This window comes from Chenopodium quinoa, unplaced genomic scaffold, assembly GCF_001683475.1.
Source record: "Chenopodium quinoa cultivar QQ74 unplaced genomic scaffold, ASM168347v1, whole genome shotgun sequence".
Lineage (NCBI taxonomy): Eukaryota > Viridiplantae > Streptophyta > Magnoliopsida > Caryophyllales > Amaranthaceae > Chenopodium > Chenopodium quinoa.
In genome coordinates, this window is record NW_018743873.1 from 1,602 (window position 1) to 20,120 (window position 18,519).

General features: G+C 39.6%; 1 pseudogene; it reads right to left on the reverse strand.

Annotated features, from left to right (window-relative positions):
- Positions 1 to 238: 238 nt before the first annotated feature.
- LOC110686545 lies at positions 239 to 6,915 on the reverse strand (annotated as a pseudogene).
- Between the last annotated feature and the right edge of the window lie 11,604 nt (positions 6,916 to 18,519).

Here is an 18,519-nt window from a genome sequence, read left to right on the forward strand (position 1 = left end):
CATCAACTCGGATAAGTTTGTGTACATGTTATTATCGAGAGTATAGCATCTTAGAGGTTAATGCTTAGTGGAGTTGTGAAAATCGCCCAATTCCTACAATACACAAGCGAACCAAGGTCTCAAACAATAGATCAAGTTGATCACGAATTCACGATGGAAGAGTTGTTTGGTTATAAATTATAACATTAAAGAAAGTTGCAAAGAGAGAACATGTGAATGGTTTGAAACTCATTCCAAATATATTGAATTTTAAATCTTTATTGCTGTGAGATGACATTCCCAAGTACAAGGCCCGAGGGGATTGTTTGAAGGCACTATAACAAATATTCTGTGATACTATACTTACAAACTAATCAACGATGAACAACTTATAAAAGTCTGCCTGTGTTTCATAAAGTCGTCAAGGCTTCATTGGCGAATGGGAAGGGATAAGGCAAGCATACAAGAAGTCCAAGGACTAAAACTGCAATTCCAAGAGCAACATTCTTCTGGTCAGGTTCGCTGATTTCCTCAGAAAGGGGAGCAATCGGACCCCTCTGTAAGATATATATCAGAACTACCCAGTAGAATGCCACATCGTTGAACAATGAAGACAGTCCGAGAAGTACAATTGAGGCTCCAGTAAGCCGGACGGATGCCTGTCAAATGTCAAGTAAAGTCATCAGCAGATAATTTGAGATACCAAATTTGGCTTTCTGCGCATACCTGTATACTTCATAACTGTACCTTTCTTCCCCATATGGCAAAAGAAATACGCCCACCGTCAAGCTCTCCAGCCGGAATGCTGTTAATGGCATTAATTAGCAGCCCAGCCCATGCCCATAGGACAAGTGGATTGAGTGATATTGCTTGACCTTCCTTAAGGACATCCCCTAGAAGTAGTTTTGCTATTCACCAAAAAAAGTGATAATCATCAAGATCCTCATTCAACACTAGAATGCAACAAATGGATGCAAGAGAATTTTGCATACCAGTTCCCCCGACTAGCAATGATTCATGAAAAACAGCACCATCAACAACAATGCCAAGGCCATCACTTGGCGGTAGAATGAATCCCAAAAGGAACAGTATGAGACCCAAACTATATCCAGCCAGGGGTCCAGCCGCAGCAACCTTCAGAAGATCCTCACGTTTAGGTACAAGATTGACGATCCTTGTGATGGCACCAAAAGAGCCTATCTGTTGTCAGAGTAAATCCTCAGACATTTTGTGCAGCATTTCTAAAAAAAAGTTTAAGAACATCTCATTTTTCATGCATAGGAATTTTTATATATGAGCTTCAGCAACAATAGATATCAACCATGATATTCTATTCAATACATAGCAGGATATCCAAAAATCTCATTTTCAAGCATAGGAGCTGTAGGCTTGCATATTACAAAGGGTTTCAGTGATGCGTGTGTTCGCCTCTTGACTGTAAAGGACATGTATGATTATTATTGGAGGATCCTTCTACCAATTTGCCTCTTTGTTTCCCCCCTCCATATAATGTCTCCCTCATGCCTCTCCAACATGGTACAGAAAAACCATAGCCTTAGCATAAGGACATCTTCTTGTCTTTCTTTTTAACATCTTTTGTAATACTTCATCTCCTAAATATTGACATGCTCCCCACGTTTTGATTTTAGATTGTCCCATATTATTCTCTTCTTTGGTTCATTAATTTATTATCCAATCTGCTTTCGCTACTACTAATAAACTGTAATATTATTGGTTAGTTACAATTCATTAACTACACTCATGTTATTATTTTAAAGTCGACATGGCCATGGAGTAGTATTTTAGGGAACAAAAGGGGTACATCAACATTCCAAAATAGTTCGCTCACTTATTATGCCAAAATAGTTCGCTCACTTATTATGGAAAATACTTTTAGACGATAAGTTTGGTGCTTGGTTTATCATATATAAATGATTTGTTGTGATGATAGTGGAGTATATTTCATTAAATGAGAGGGCGTGGGACCTAACTTTTAGTGCTGGGAATAGAGAGACAACAAAGAAGTGGGTCGATTCCATTTTTAGATATAGGCAACAGATAAAAACGGAAAGTGAGGCATACTATTCTGGAACGGAAGACGTAAATAATTACATTGCCAAAGGATAGTGGAAAACAGAAGATTATACAATGCCGGTATACATTTTCACTAAAAGCTTTTCGTGCCTTGCCTTTCATTTATACTCTTCAGATTTCTTTAATGTCCTGATATCTTATATAAAAATTGTATAAATGAATGAGTGGACTCTAGCAGCAAAGACAATACTCCGTATGTATCTGATATAATTTTCAACAGGGGCAATATCATACCTGCCAACTGGGGATGAAATATGGCACACCAAGTTTCACTCCACAATCATTAGCAACAAAATAATGTCCAAGCTCATGTACCCCCAAAAATAAGCGCGGTCCACAAGTGCTCCAGGAAGGCCATTCTTCAGCAATTCAAGCTTATCAAAACTAGATCTGAGATAGCACATGGAAAACATAAGTCCTTAACATAGTAGTTTTTGCAATTTGAATAAGTTACAATATTTTAGGTATGCTGCCACCACAAGTTGACTGATCAACGGCCTTTCAAGAACACAAGAAGATTTAAATTCTCAGAAAAGAAGAAAATGCAACCACCAAAGACAATCAAGTTTATTCAGATAAGATCTGAAGGGTTTGACAGAACATAATTTTTGTTCAAAGTCTCAGACATGAGACAAATATCATGTAACAAACCCTATGACAGATAAATTTAAAAGGGAAAAATCTGAAGTCTTTCCTAATTAAATAATGTCCAGAGTTTTGGGTGAAACGTGGAATGAGTGTAAAGACTGTAAATTAGAGATGAACGAGAGTTGAGAAAAAGGCATACAACAAGTTTGACTGCAGTTCAGGAACATTTCGAAGTAGTAAGGTAAAGAGAGTCACCAATCCAAAAGCCCCTGCTGCAAACCATTCTGGAACAGCTGCAGCAATTCGTGACAATAATCAAGGTTGGGAATGTTGCATTAGTCTGAAGAATAATAAGCAGCCATAACATCTAAGATGAGAGCCAGAAAACAAAAGAGATTAATTTACATGTTGTCTCTGGTTGCAATGTTATTCTTGGCACCACCACTGCCACAGGTTTATCATCTTCAGGATTGATAAGCATAAACAGCTTATATTGATCTCCCAATGTATCCTGCATGTGAAATAAAAGCCTTACAAGTTGCTCATCTTAGAATTAACAAGTGCAAACTGCAAAGACTAAAGACCAACGTACCTGCAACCTCTTTGATAGCTTTTCATAGCTTTTCGATGCTACCCCTCGTAAATTTCCTTTAAATAATACTCCACCCTAACAAAAAAAAACACAATTTCATAGCAGTCATACTTACTTTATTCGGGTTTATAAATTATCTGTAAAGACTCCACATTTAAAAAGAGAGTATTCCTGTTTCTCAAGGAAAAAAAAAAAGAAAAAGAAAAAAGGGAGTATATATATTCAAGCTTTCATAAACTCAGAGACAGCAAGCAAGCCAACAGTTCAAAGCATCACCATTCTCAATATTAGAATTATGATCAAGAGACGGTCTCTTTAAATGTATACTAGTTAAGAGTCATAAGATCCCAAATCACCCATAAAAAGTTATCAGCAGGAAGCACAGAAGCATAAGACATGAACAGACTAGTTCTCTACACTAACTTAACTAATCAAGTACCACATTGAATATAGTTTAAATTTTCAGTCTTTTTAGTTTACCGAACACTTAAATTATTTTGAGACAACTTTCATTAGTTTATTCTTGTTTGAGACTAAAGCTTGCTGGTTTCTGTAACCGTAGGAGGGTAGAAGGGACACGGAGAGAGGAGCATATGCAATAGAGTGACAACTAACAAGGCAACAGAAGCTGCGGTTATAATGACTAACCTCATATGGTTCTTGCCCCGTCACGAAAAAAGTGTCAAATCCAAACACTTGATCTCTAAGTATATCAACTATCTCCTTTGGAATCCTAATTGTTTCATCCAGCTGTTGCGGCTGTTCATAGCATCATAAAATTTACTCAGTAGAATGGTTAAAGATCAGAGCCAGGGCAATATTACAATAATAGAAAGAAAAAAATTAACAGAGCTGAAACACTAGCCTATCAGATACAACCATAATCACCTTCACACCTGGAAGAGGTGAACCACTGGCAACTTGTAAATTATCAGGATCATCCTGCTAATATTCAACAAGAAGAAATTATTGTCAGAAAATTACGAGGAAGAATGGAAATCAGCCAATACATTATGCCGCCAACTCCAGTAAATTTTAAAACAGCAGAACATCTAAACTCTAAAGTTGGTAAGGGAAAATAACCAGAAAGCCTCCTTATAAATGAAGATCTTTCCCATAACCCTACTTCAACAAATTTAGTATAAAAACATTATTAGGTACGGAACAAAATTTTATCAGAAGAAACCAACTAGAAGTTGCTAATTTGAAACAAATTACGTGGTTTTTATTCTACAGACAAAAAAGAAACTTTGAGTACAAATATAAAATTATCTTTTATCAGATGGAAAATGGACAAGTGAGTATGACACTTTGACCAGAGAATTAAATCAAAGTTGTTAGTTTGACATTTATACAGCTATAAATTAAGGATGAGTCTCCTTTACAACGATAATTCTTTAAAAGTGTGCCTCTCTCCACAACAACAATCAAAGCCTTAATCCCAAAGATGGGGTAGAGTTTCCTTAAATGATGGAAGGAAGGTTATAAGCAGGACATAATAAAGCATATGCTAGCTTCCAACACAAAACTCTGCATAATAATAAACACTCCAGCAAGAAAACATAACAAATTTTTGTTTACTTTTTGAAAGTTCACCAATAAAGTAAATTGCAATTATATGAGCAGTCTCAAAAGTAGAAAACTAATATAGACATTGAAAAAAATAAAATTATATGTCAACATATCTATCAAATAACAACATACTTGCGTACCACCTTCACCATTGACTTTGATCTCACTGTTTTGATTGTTTTGTATAAAGTTGTTGAGTGAATTTAGAGCCTCAGTGGTGGATACCTGCTCCTTCTACAAATATATAAGATCCAGACAACTATGTCAAAATGAGTGAGATAAGATGAAGTATAACAAAACTACATGATAACTAATAGAACAAATTTAAAAATTACCTTCTCAAACTGTGAATCATTCTCTGTGCTGGAATCAGCCGACCCCACACTTTCATTTCCTTCATGGTTATCCTTTCCCTAGAAATTGTTATATTTAACAAGAGACTAAAGCATTAAGATCCAAAATTTTAACATCAATGCTATGCTCATTAATAAAAAAGGATGTAATGTAGGATCTGACTGTGAACTTCAGCGTCAAACTATAAAAATCCGTCCATATCAGTTAACCAAACACCAAGTGTTATACATACATTGATATGCCAATACAAGTTGCTCTTTCTTATTTCAGCTGAATGCAGACTAAGTTGTATGATATATGCATGTTAAATCTTGCTCGCACTGATTCCCGCTGCTGAATCCATACGTCTATAAAGCACCAACATAATATATAACAATGTTGATGAATTAACAGTTCTAGCATTGTACTAATGGCTGTAAACCAAACTCCTTATGCTCTATCTTAAGAGTAAGCATTCGTTTTCACTCACCTCCCACCTTGAGCCCCACTACATGACCATAAAATTAAAGAAACATACAAAGAATTTGCCAAATTTTATTATCAAACCAACAAACTTAGTGTCATTCTCTCAGTTCCGAATAATTTAACAACATACATTCACTTGGCTTCAGTGTAATTCTTATTTATCCTAAACAAGCAACAAAATGGTTAGATAGGATAAAAATATTGACATAGTTACCTCATTTCTTAATTTAAAGAATGGTTCATTAGTCTAGTGATAAAGAGACCAAGAAACAAGCTAATCAAGATCAACATAGTCTAAACTTAATACAAACTCAGCTCAATTTTAGTCAGGCAAAACAAACTTAGTTGAGCTAAACAATATACTGAATAACCAAAGTTAAAGGTTCCCTTAATTTTCTCTCCCCTTATTAATCTACTCCCATGAATCCACTGCAAGCAATTCACGATTCAAAGTAAACCTTTCACATTAAGCTCAATTCAAATCCTTAACTAGCCAAGTAGCCAACATGAGATGATATCAACCTAAACTCAAACTAGAATTAGCTCATAATCACTCCATATATTGTCACAAAAAGTACATGCAAACACATTCAAATGACAATATTACAAGCTCGTTCTCACTCCTAAATTGGCACAAAACATTGAAATAACAATGAAATCAGAAAACAAAAAAAAATTAAAAAAAAAAAACACACACACAAGTACACAACTAAACAAAGTTCAAGCTTCTGAATCGAAGAAAACATACCTTAGTATCATTGGTATCAGGTTCAATATCATCTTCACCAACTCTACAAACGAAATCAATTTTTCTTTGAATCCCTAACCTAATACCAGAAATTCAACAATCAATCAAAAATCACAATATACATAAGATCATAACAATTAACTGCAATTCTAATCAAAATATAAACGAAAAAAAAGGAAGCGATACCTAGAAACAGCAACAAAACGCAATTGACGACTGCGAAATTTACGAGGAAAATCCATAGAAGAAGAAGCAACAATCAAAGGCTGAAAACGAAGAACAGAGCAATAAGTGCACTGCGAGAGTGATGATAAATTGCAACGCAAATCTGTTGGAATTCCCATGCTTAGCTTCAATGGCGACGAATTTGAACTTCAATTTGATGCGAAATTCAGCATCATTTGGCAGCAAAAATCTGTAGTGGACGATGAAAATGGAGTTTTTTTTGGTTTTGGACGTGTGTAAGAACTTGAAATTGCGAACAGTGTGGGGAATCTTATCTCTGAAATATCGGAAACTCGAAATTGGTTCGATTGATGCGGCCCGCTTATTCAGATGTGTTTCGTCTCGTAGCCAATGGGCTGCGCGTGTCATGGTCCACTGCTTCTCGGGCTTAGCAATTACGAGGTTACGGAGCATATTGCAACAAGGATAAAATTACACATCTAAAAACACATTTTAATTCACTTTTCTATGGTTACATATTCTATTTTATAAATGAATAAAGTGAACAAAATAGGGCTTTCTTGTCACCTAAAATACAATTTTATAGTGATTGGGACCGTCTCTATTATTTTGCATCATTTGACATTTCATAATTTTAGAAGATGCATCTTAAAACATATGTATCTCCATTTCCATACGCGTAAAATTTATAAAATTTTAATATGGAGCATTAAAAATGTATACAAAAAACATCCAACATCATCACACATGATTATTATATTACTTTATATCTCTTATATATTAACGATAATTAATGGTTCCCGTAAAAAAAAATGATAATTAATGGTTAAAATTAGACCCATATATTAACAATAGAAATAATAATATGTACTCCATACTTTTGAAAGTATGTGATTGATCCAATTCCCATTGAATACATAATCCATTACGACTAATATAGACTATTAACAATATCAATATACCATGGATAACTCAATTATTTATCATAGAACTAAACAGTCACTCCACTTTTGTCATATCTTAAACATTAAGCCGTTTGCTTGGGGGTATTCAATAAAGGGAATGGGAATCGACGGGAATCATTCCCTTTATTGTTGTTTGTTAAGCCACTTTCCAATTCCCTTTACCCCCTTCATTCCCCCAAATCCCTCCAAGTTCATTCCCCACCCACCCCCCAAGGTATTTCCATTCCATTCCATTCCATTCCTTGGCCACCACCCTCCTACCTACCCACATCACCGGAACCACCATCACCATCGTCACTTTCGTCACCGTCGTCGCCGCCCTCCCCTCCCCCAAACCACCATCACCGAAACCTCATTCCCCTCCCCTCAAACCACCAACGACACATCACCGAAAACAGCTCCCCTCCCCAAACCCCCTGGCTACCTTCGTCACCGTCGTCGTCGCCCTCCCCTCCCCCAAACCACTATCACTGAAACCTCATTCCCCTCCCCTCAAACCACCAACGAATCTGAACGTTGGAGCAATGGGATTGATACGTCATCGGAGTTAGGGTTTTTTACGTGGTGGGTAGGAGTCGAAGAAGGGAGAGGGAGCGGCAAGGAGGTCGGGGTTGGTGTCGCCAGCGTAGGGGAGGGGGCTGGGGTGCTGGCGGGGGGTCGCCGGAGGCCCGGGAGTGGGGAAAATTTTAATGAAAGAGATCAACAGTGGTGGTGGTGAATCTAGTGATTCCATTGTTTTTTGTACAACCAAACAACATACTACATTTAAGGGATTTTCATTCCATTCCATTTCATTCCCTTTGTTCATTCCATTCCGTTTACCTCGTGCAAACCAAACGACAAGTATTGGACTCAATCAATCCATATCTTTAACATTAAGTATAGATTTCACTACTTTAAAATTTAAATTAACCCTTTTGTCATGTTGACCATTCACTTAGCCTAGTGTAGTGGAAGTGAATACTTTGAATAATAAAATCATTCTGGTAGAAGCGTGAGATTGAGACAATAAGCGACTCCAATTCTTTCCCGCCCACTTTCTCCTTCTCAAACTCTTCAACCTCAACACCAGGTTAACCTACGTATAAACCCTTCTTTTCATATTATATATTTTATGTATTTTCGTCATTCTTTGTTAATTAATATGTTTTTCTTTATTATTATGATGATGAATTAGGAATGGGGAAGGTCACATTTTCTACAGGCATCAATGATCGAAGCACTCAAACTGTGCGCCGCCGTCGACCCCATAATTTCCAATATAGGCCCGTGTCATCGCCATCGCCATCGTCATACACTTTTGATCTTAAGATCTTCGGTAATACTGTTAAACTTCAATAAAACAATTCGGAGAAAACAGCTTAATGAGCCTTTACTATTAAACACATATATATAGGCTTACAACATTAACCTAACATGCCAAAAACTCCTAACAAGATATATACAAATATATTCACAAAATATATCTCATAGCATAATTATATCCTAACACTCCCCCTCAAGTCGGAGCATGTAAATCACGAATGCCCAACTTGTTAAGAAGAAAACCAAACTGTCGTTTCCTAAGTGCCTTCGTCAAAATATCTGCTGACTGATGAACGGTAGGAACATACGCAGTAGCTAGATTACCATTCACCAACTCATCACGAACAAAGTGACAATCTGCCTCTATATGCTTAGTACGATCATGAAAAACAGGATTTTTAGCAATATGGAGAGCAGATTGACTGTCACAATACAACTTCATAGGCTTAGGATGCAAAATACCAAGAGAGGACAACAAAGATTTCAACCACTTTAATTCACAAGTTGTAACTGCCATAGCACAATACTCAGCTTCAACAGAAGAACGAGATACTGTCGGTTGTTTCTTAGTCTTCCACGAGACAGGGGAACGACCAAGAAAAACCATATAACCAGACAAAGAACGACGAGTCAAAGGACACGCTGCCCAATCACTGTCACAGAAAGTCGTCAAACACATGTCCTTCATAGGACGTAACAATATACCCTGACCAGGACTACCTTTGATATAGCGAAGTACCCTGATTGCTGCATCCCAATGTTGCACCTGCGGGTTACTCAAAAACTGTGCAAGAGTATGAACAGAGTAACTCAACTCTGGACGAGTTACAGATAAATAAACAAGTCGCCCAACTAAGCGACGATACTGATCAGGTTGAGAGAATGGCTCCCCTTCGACATATGCCAAACGATGGTTCTGCTCCATAAGTGTATCAATAGGCTTACAACCTAACATACCTGCCTCAGATAATACATCTAAAGCGTATTTACGCTGAGATAAAAATATACCTTCCGGGCCACGAGCAACTTCAATGCCCAAAAAATACTTCAACACACCAAGATCTTTCATATGAAAGCATGTACTCAAATACGATTTAAAACGAATAATCGCATCATGAGAGGAACCCGCAATAATAAGATCATCAACATAGACAAGTACATGCAGAGAGACTGATCCCTGAATATAACTGAATAATGAATAATCTGCATACGATTGCTTGAAACCATACAATTTCAAGGCATTAGACAATTTAGAAAACCACTGTCGAGGAGCTTGTTTCAGACCATATAGAGACTTACGCAACCTACAAACCTTCCCTGGAGTAGGACAGTTATAACCTGGAGGTAACTGCATATACACCTCCTCCTCCAAATCACCATGAAGAAAAGCATTATGAACATCCATTTGATGCAACTCCCAATTTAAAGAAGCAGCAACAGAAAGAAAGAGTCTAACAGTCCCCATTTTTGCCACAGGGCAAAAGTCTTGTGGTAATCAACAACTGCAACCTGTCGATTGCCATACACAACAAGACGACCTTTAAGTCGCTCTACTTCACCTGTAGATGTATATTTAATTTTATACACCCAACCACTACCAATAGCCTTCTTACCTGGAGGTAAGTCCTCCAATGTCCACGTGCCATTTCGTTCAAGAGTATCAATTTCTTCTTTCATCGCCTTACGCCACCCTACATGTTTCACAGCTTCACTAAACGAGGAAGGTTCTCTACCCTTTGAAACTGATGTCAGAAAACACTTGTGTCTCACAGAAAAATTGTTATAATCAACATAACAAGCTATATCAAATTGTTTACCTGAAGAGCTTTGAGAGACGGAGCAGTAGTTGTTGATGGAGTGGGGTCTATTGCCTGTCGAACAACCGTATTAGTCACATAACCACAGAGCTTCGAGGATGGAATTTTTGTACGATGACCACTACCCAAAACCTCAACATTGTTAGGAGTATTACCCCCTGCCACGTCATTGTGAGCACTCGTTCTACCCCTCAACTCAAGAGAGGCAGTAGCAACACCATTTCCAATTGAATCATTATCAAGCACATGCATATTGTTAACATCACCATGCAAAGAATCACTATTACCATGCATATTATTAACCTCCACAGTAGCATGCATATCTTGCAAAGAGGCCACATCAGAAGCACTAACAGTCTCACGAACAGGTGTAGGCACATGCAAATCATTATCAAAGTCTTCATCATCCCACAATCTAACTTGATTAAAATAATTTTCCCATTGCACTTTCTCCGACTCATCAAATATATCAATAAAAGGAAAAGTATCTTCAACAAATTGCACATCTCGGCTTATTAAAAACTCATTAGTCTCTAAATCATAAAACCTCCATCCTTTTTTTTCCATATGGATAACCAACAAAAATACACCGTCGAGACTTTGAGTCAAATTTGTCCTTAGCACGCGAATTATTCACAACATAACTCAAACAACCAAAAACACGCACTTCATCATAAGAAGGAGGTTTACCAAATAAACATTCATGAGGGGATTTTCCTTGTAAGATGGGAGTCGGAGTCAAATTGATAAGATGAACCGCAGCTAAAACACATTCCCCCCAAAAAATACTTAGGTAATTTAGCTTGAAAACGTAAAGCTCGTGCAACATTTAAGATGTGCTTATGTTTTCTCTCAACACGACCATTTTGTTGTGCAGTATCAACACACGATGTTTGATGCAATATTCCTTTTTTACCGAAAAAGGACCTTAAACTCAAGAACTCTTGCCCATTATCACTTCTCAAAATTTTAATCTTTTTATTAAATTGAGTTTTAATCAAAGAATAAAAATTACGAACCAAAGTTCCCACTTCATGTTTTCCAATCATCAAATATACCCATGTTGCACGAGAATAATCATCCACAATAGTAAGAAGATATCTAGCATTACAACTAGACGATACTCTATTCGGACCCCAAATATCACAATGTATCAAATCAAACAAACCAGATGCTTTATTCATACTCAAAGGAAAAGAGTTTCGGGGTTGTTTACCCATAAAACAAATATGACAATCAAACACACCACACTTTTTATTCATACTACTACTAGCTACTCCAAGTAAAGAAGAAACTACTTTCATAGAAGGATGACCTAAACACCTATGCCATAACATACTTGCATCTGGAACCACCACAGAATTGACTTGAAAAACTACGAGCACGGACTGGCCGGAAGAGATAGACCCCATTATACTGCACCCCCGCTCCAATCAGGTTCTCCAAAGTGCGGTCCTGAATAGTACATAGCTTGTTAGTGAAAAGAACAATATAGTTTTGCTTTTCTAATAATTGAGACACTGACAATAAATTACAATTTAATTCGGGAACAAATAAAACATTGTCTAATATTAAACCATCACTCAATTTTATTTTCCCTTCTTTAGTGGCCGTAGTACTTTTCCCATTAGGCAAACCAACTGGAGATAAAATATCACGTAAATTATAAAACAATTTTAAGTCACCCGACATGTGATTTGATACTCCAGTATCAATTATCCACTCATCCGAATTATACATACCATGAGAATTATTGTCAGTTGAAGGAGGGGTTTTTTACACCCTTAATAGCACTCATAAATTGAACCCACTGTTCATTACTCAAAGTTGGAGCACTTGTACGGTCAACATCATTAATATCATCACTATTATATTGCTTTGAGCTACTGCTCACACTGCCAGCAAACCCACGACCACTAGAACCTTGCGCACGACCACCACGGCCACCTCTACTTGACCCACGACCATCACGCTGACCACCACGCCCACTAGAATTAAAAGATTCGGGCCAGCCATGTAGATCAAAACACTTCTCCTTCACATGACCCTTTTTGCCACAATGATCACATACACGAGATTCACCACTACTCGACCAAGTAGTCCGATCCTGAGCCGTACCAGACGCAGCAAACCCAACAGCACCATCTAGACGATTATCGTGAGCATCCGAGACCGTTTGCTTGCGTTCATCCGACACAACCTTTGCATACGCCACATTGAGAGAAGGAATAGGGTCCATCATGAGGAGAGTAGACACCACACTGCCAAATTTCTTTGGGTCTAAACCAATACAAAATTGATGGAGTAATTCACTCTCAACAATTTTAGCATATTCAGGAGCAGCTGTACACGTACACTTGGGAATTTTGACATAACTAGCCAACTCATCTTGTAATTTACGTAACTCACCAAAATACACCGCCACCGGCCTACCACGTTGCTTGCAATCTACAATTTGAGCCTTTAACTCTAGAATACGAGGGCCATTGCCAAGGGAATATCTATCACGTAGATTATCCCACAAAGACTTGACATGGTCTGGAAATCGAACAGTGGATCGCACAGAAACATCCAATGTATTAACAATCCAAGCAACAAGCATTGAATTAACAATGCCCCATTGATCAAAATCAGGAGACTTAACATCCGGCACCTTAATAGTACCATCAATAAAACCAAGTTTTTTCTTCGCACGGAGGTTATTGCGTAGAGAACGAGACCACTCCTCATAGTTGTCTCCTTTCAACATAATAGGGCTTATCACAGCCCCTGTACCTTCACTCGGATGGAGATAGTAGGCTGAAAACGGTTCTTAGCGAGGGCCCTTAGGAGACAGAACATCATCACCACCAGTCATCACAACTCAAGAAGAACAACAAAGAACACACAAAGCGGAAGCACAAACCAGAAACACACGCAAACAATCTGGAAAAGAAGAACAAAGCTAGGGTTTGTGTTTGGGAAAAAAAAAACTGGGAAAAGAACGTAAAAAAAATCTCTAATTTAGAGGGCTCTTGATACCATGTTAAACTTCAATAAAACAATTCGGAGAAAACAGCTTAATGAGCCTTTACTATTAAACACATATATATAGGCTTACAACATTAACCTAACATGCCAAAAACTCCTAATAAGATATATACAAATATATTCACAAAATATATCTCATAGCTTAATTATATCCTAACAAATACCGTCTAGTTGTGTACATATGATTTTTGTGCGACTTTGTAAATTTTATCACGTTATTATTGTGAAGTGATCATATAATTAAAATATTATTAATCAAGATAATTCGTGTATTACAATTATATCTAACAAATTTAAAAGGTCAAACTTGAGCAATGAATGAAGTTAAGTGTGTTTAGTTATTTGGGGAGGTAAAGGGAGTAATATATGTTGATTGCATTGTTTGTAGAGGTAAAGTGTACAGTATAATTTATACTGATTGCTTTGTACGGAATTCAATTAATCTGACTACCGAGTTCTTAAGTGCCTATAAATTATTATTGTAAACAGAAAAAAAAAAAAATCCATTTTGCTTTTCTGTTTGTAAAAGTGACCAATATGATTACTTGCAAAATACGTGGTACAACATACGAGTATTTGATTAGAAAACCTTAGGGGTTGTTTGGTTGACAAATAAAAACATGGGAAATTGAAATTCCTAGGAATTGAAATTGTTTGGTTGACAAATTCATGATGAATTTCTACTTCCCACAAAATGGAGGAAATAAATTACCTAGGAGATCTAGGTAAGTGGACTTCCCTTGGTTAACCAAACACTTTTTAGAATTTCCTAGGAAGTTCAAGTTCATGGGAAATCAAATTTCCAAGGAATTTGCAATTTTTACGTTCAACCAAACAAGCCCTTAGACACGAGGAAATCTGTGAAATAATAAAACTTTGAGATGATGTAGAAAAACAAAACTGTACAATATTCAGTTGTTTCTTTGGTATGAGTAATTTTCAAGCTAAACTCTTTAAAATTTAATAATACTATAGTGATTTACATAGAGTTGCTCATTTAAATCATTTGGTTTGAATTGTTTAATGAGGATAAATTATACTTGGTATGATATGTATAATTGTATGTTAGAGTACATCTATAACTGTTTCGGATGAAAACAATCGAATCTCGGAAGATCCTTTTATCTTGAGGGAACTTGGTCTCGGTCCGAACGACGCAGGAGCCGAGGGTTTCCTGCACAACAAATACACGTAAACTAGCCTCGGGGGGACGCCGAGGAAGGCCCCTCCGATGCTTAAGTCAGTATATTAGAGAGAGAAAGCTGTGCAAGAGTTTAGTTGCTTGAGGCTTTATTGTCTTACCAAGAATTGACCAAATTGTTGGCCTTTATACCTTGGCTAATGAAGGAGGCGGATTGGGCCCGGAAGTCAGTTGGGCTGGGCCAAGCTGATTGGGCCGTTGACTGACCTTGACATGGCTTTGAGGATGTTGATTTTTGACTTTAGCACATTTGGAGAGTTGAACCTTAACCTTGGGCTTTTCATTGGATCATTCAGTGACCAGGCCCAATTGGACTAAATTGGACCCAAACAACTTGCCCCCCAGACCCGATTTGGAAGGATGACGGGTCGGGTTTGATTTAATCAGAAAAGGAGGGAAGTGAATGATTTGTTAATCCAAAAATGTGAATTTAAACCGTAATTAACCCATGATTAATGAGATAACAACAGTTAATGTGGATAATTGCGGAAGTTGGACGGGTAGTGGGCGATTTAACTGCAAGGTCGTGTGTTTAACGGTTACTTAGTGGGGTGCTTGAGAGAAATTGAAACGCAGACTCCTTGAATTCCCATTTCTGGAGATATAAATAGAGGCGCGTCTTCTCTCCCCACTCATTCATCAACACAAACCCAGAATTCTCAAGAACGCTCAAGAGCCCGCATCAAAACTTCGCAAATTCCCCGAGCATTAAGCTTAGAAGCTGAGACTTGTCACTACCAATTCGTAAATCGGCGACTTTTGCTTCAGATCAAGGTAAATTCCTTTGATTTTATTTCATTTTTCTTCGACTTTGCACTCTTTCCCCTTTTTCGACTTTTTCCTTCGAAATTCGTCAATGGTGAGGGGAGTTAGAGGTGGAGCCCGTGCTCCAAGGAGAGCAAGGCTAATCCCCGATCCCAGGGACAGGATTGGGACCTGGAATGGACGAAGGACAGAGTCTGACCCTGCTGAAGGGGTTAGGGCGACTCCCATTTCTTCGGCTCCTCCTCAGAGGGCTGAGGGGGTGAGCGCTTCAGGACGGGATGATGAAGTTCCCGCTGTCCTTTGGGATATCCTCCCAGGGTTTTCAGAGTGGGAGGATGCCGAAGTCGCTTCGGCCATGATAAAGAACCGCCCCTACTCATGGTGGGTAGAGAACGCCGATCAATATCGATTTGCCGAGCAAATTGAGTTGCACTACGGCATTTTTGAAGCTGATGGATATTGGTGCCGAATGCCCTCAGCATCCGATAGAATCCATCGTCCACCCCCGGGGTATGTGGGGGTGTACACGAGACAGCTTCAGTATGGGCTGAGGTTCCCTTTGGACGTTTTCGTCCGAGACTTGCTGATCCATTACAACATTTCCCTGTGCCAGCTGACCCCCACCAGCATCCGAAGGGTAATGACGTACTTATGGGTCTGCAAATTCTTCAGGTACGTGCCGAACCTGCATTGCTTCAAAAGGCTCCATCGGCTAGTGCCAAACATTCAAAGTGGGCACGGATGCCATGGCTCTGGGTGGTATCGGATTGAGTCTCGGCCCCCGTTCCTAACCATGTGGCCGAACGACTCTTCAGACAAGGACTGGAGAGGTCAATGGATTTGGGTTAGGGCACCCACGGAGCCGAGCCACCCTTACGTTTTCAGCGCTCCCCGGTATCTTGCCGAGCCGGATCCTGATATGGGAAGTTTAGGTCCTCCCGAAGATAGCGGGCCAGACCCGAACCTTAATCAGCAGAACATCTTCGGCAAGCTGCCGAACCGGGGAGGCAGCGGCCGAATGCAGCATATCCCGGAGACTTGGCTCCCCGATACGCACTATGTTTTCCAAGAGAATATGCTGGCAGCTGTCGGCCTCAGCCGAAAGTTTAGGGATGGTAATCTTCTTCGGCTGGGGCCGAGGCCTTTTAATTATCTCTTTTCTTCTTTCATTTTGCTTTCTTGTGATGTGCCGAACTAACTGAATTGACTTCTCCCCTTTTCTTTTTCAGAACGGGACGAGACCAACATCGGCATTGATTACGCTCGCCTTGGCGTCAACCGAGAACGAGTCGTAACTGATCGGGCTCCCCCTATCACTGAACCAAGGCGCCGAGAGGTTCACCTAGACTCTTCCCACTTCCAAATTGAGGCTGTTGCTCTGTATCAGAGGCAGAAGCCTTGGTGGAAGAAGAGGGATCCCTTGTTTCAGCTGCTGGAAGAAGAAGCTGAAGCTGCCCGTACAGCCGAAGAGGTTGCACGGGTTATTGAAGCTTGTGAAGGTGGAGAAGGGTCCTCCAGAGTTGCTGAAGAAGCTGCGGCTAGGGCAGCTGAAGAAGACGAGGCTTTGCTGAAGACCTCGGTGAGCCTTTAGACTTAACTTTGTCTTTCTTCTTTTTTTTTTTTTTTTTTTTTACTCACACTCTTCTTCCCCCCTGTCTGTTACAGTCTGAAGAGAGTAACAGACACAGAGAAGGCAAAGCTCCTGTTCGTCCCGAAGATCAAATACAAGAGTCTTCAGACTCAGATATGGACGAGCAGCCTCTTCTGAAAAGGCGCCGAAGGATGGCCATCATCGGCCCTCATGACTTTCAGCAGAGGCCGATGACCATCGGCGTCGCAATAAGGGAACCTGAGGAAGGCAATGGATCGCCGAGGGTTCCCCGGCCACCGCCTCAATCACCCCCAAGGGCCTCTCCGCCACCCCCCGAGATGGAGGTGGATCAGAGAACTCCCAAACCTAAGGGAGAGGTTCTGGAAGAAGCTCGAGAGAGTGCCGCCGAGGACAAGGATGGAGACGCCGTGATGCCCAGTGCTGAGGGTTTCACGGCGGACATTGCCAGAGAGGTTGGGGCCTTCGTCCTCACACCTGAAGAAGAAGAGGTCACAATAATTGACTCTTCTGAGAAGGAGGACGTTGAGCCACCCAAAGCTAAAGAGGCTCCATCGTCATCCTTCCCTTCCTTCCAGACGCTGCAGTCTGGAGAAATGGGTTTCTCGGCCCCCCGAATTCCAGTCCCAGACCACATCTGGGACCTCATATGGGGTCAGAACCGAGAAGGTGCTGCAGCCTACTTCGGCGATTTTGCTGGCCTGTCCGAAGTAGATAGGGCAAGGATTTGGTCGCTGAAGGCCACTGCTGGGATGGGCGAATCCAGCAGATCAGTTCCTGACCCAGCCAGGTCTAACCAACTGCTGATGATGCAGGTAATTTTCCTTCATTTCCTCCGAAATTCAGCTCTATTTTTTTCTTTTTACTTATTTTTTTGTCTTCCTGTTTTCAGTTCGTGCACAATCAGACTCTCACTGTAGAGCTGATTGATACCCTACAAGATAGGGTAGACGCTGCTGTGCACGAAAGGAAGGTGGCTGAAGAGGAAGTTAAGCTTGCTAAGCTGAAGCAAGCAGCAGCTGAAGAGAAGCAGCAGGAGGTTGAGGAGTACGGTAAAAAAGCTGCCGAAGCTCTGAAAACCTTCTGCGATGCTATGGAGATGGAGGTTTTTCCCCCACTGATGGAAGGGGAAAAAATTCCTCCAGGAGCATATGGGAGTGGACGTCTCCAAATTCAAGGCTGCTATTGAGAGCCGAATTCAAGAAGGAACTGCTGCACAAGCTGAAGTGCAGCAGCGTCTAGAGGCTCT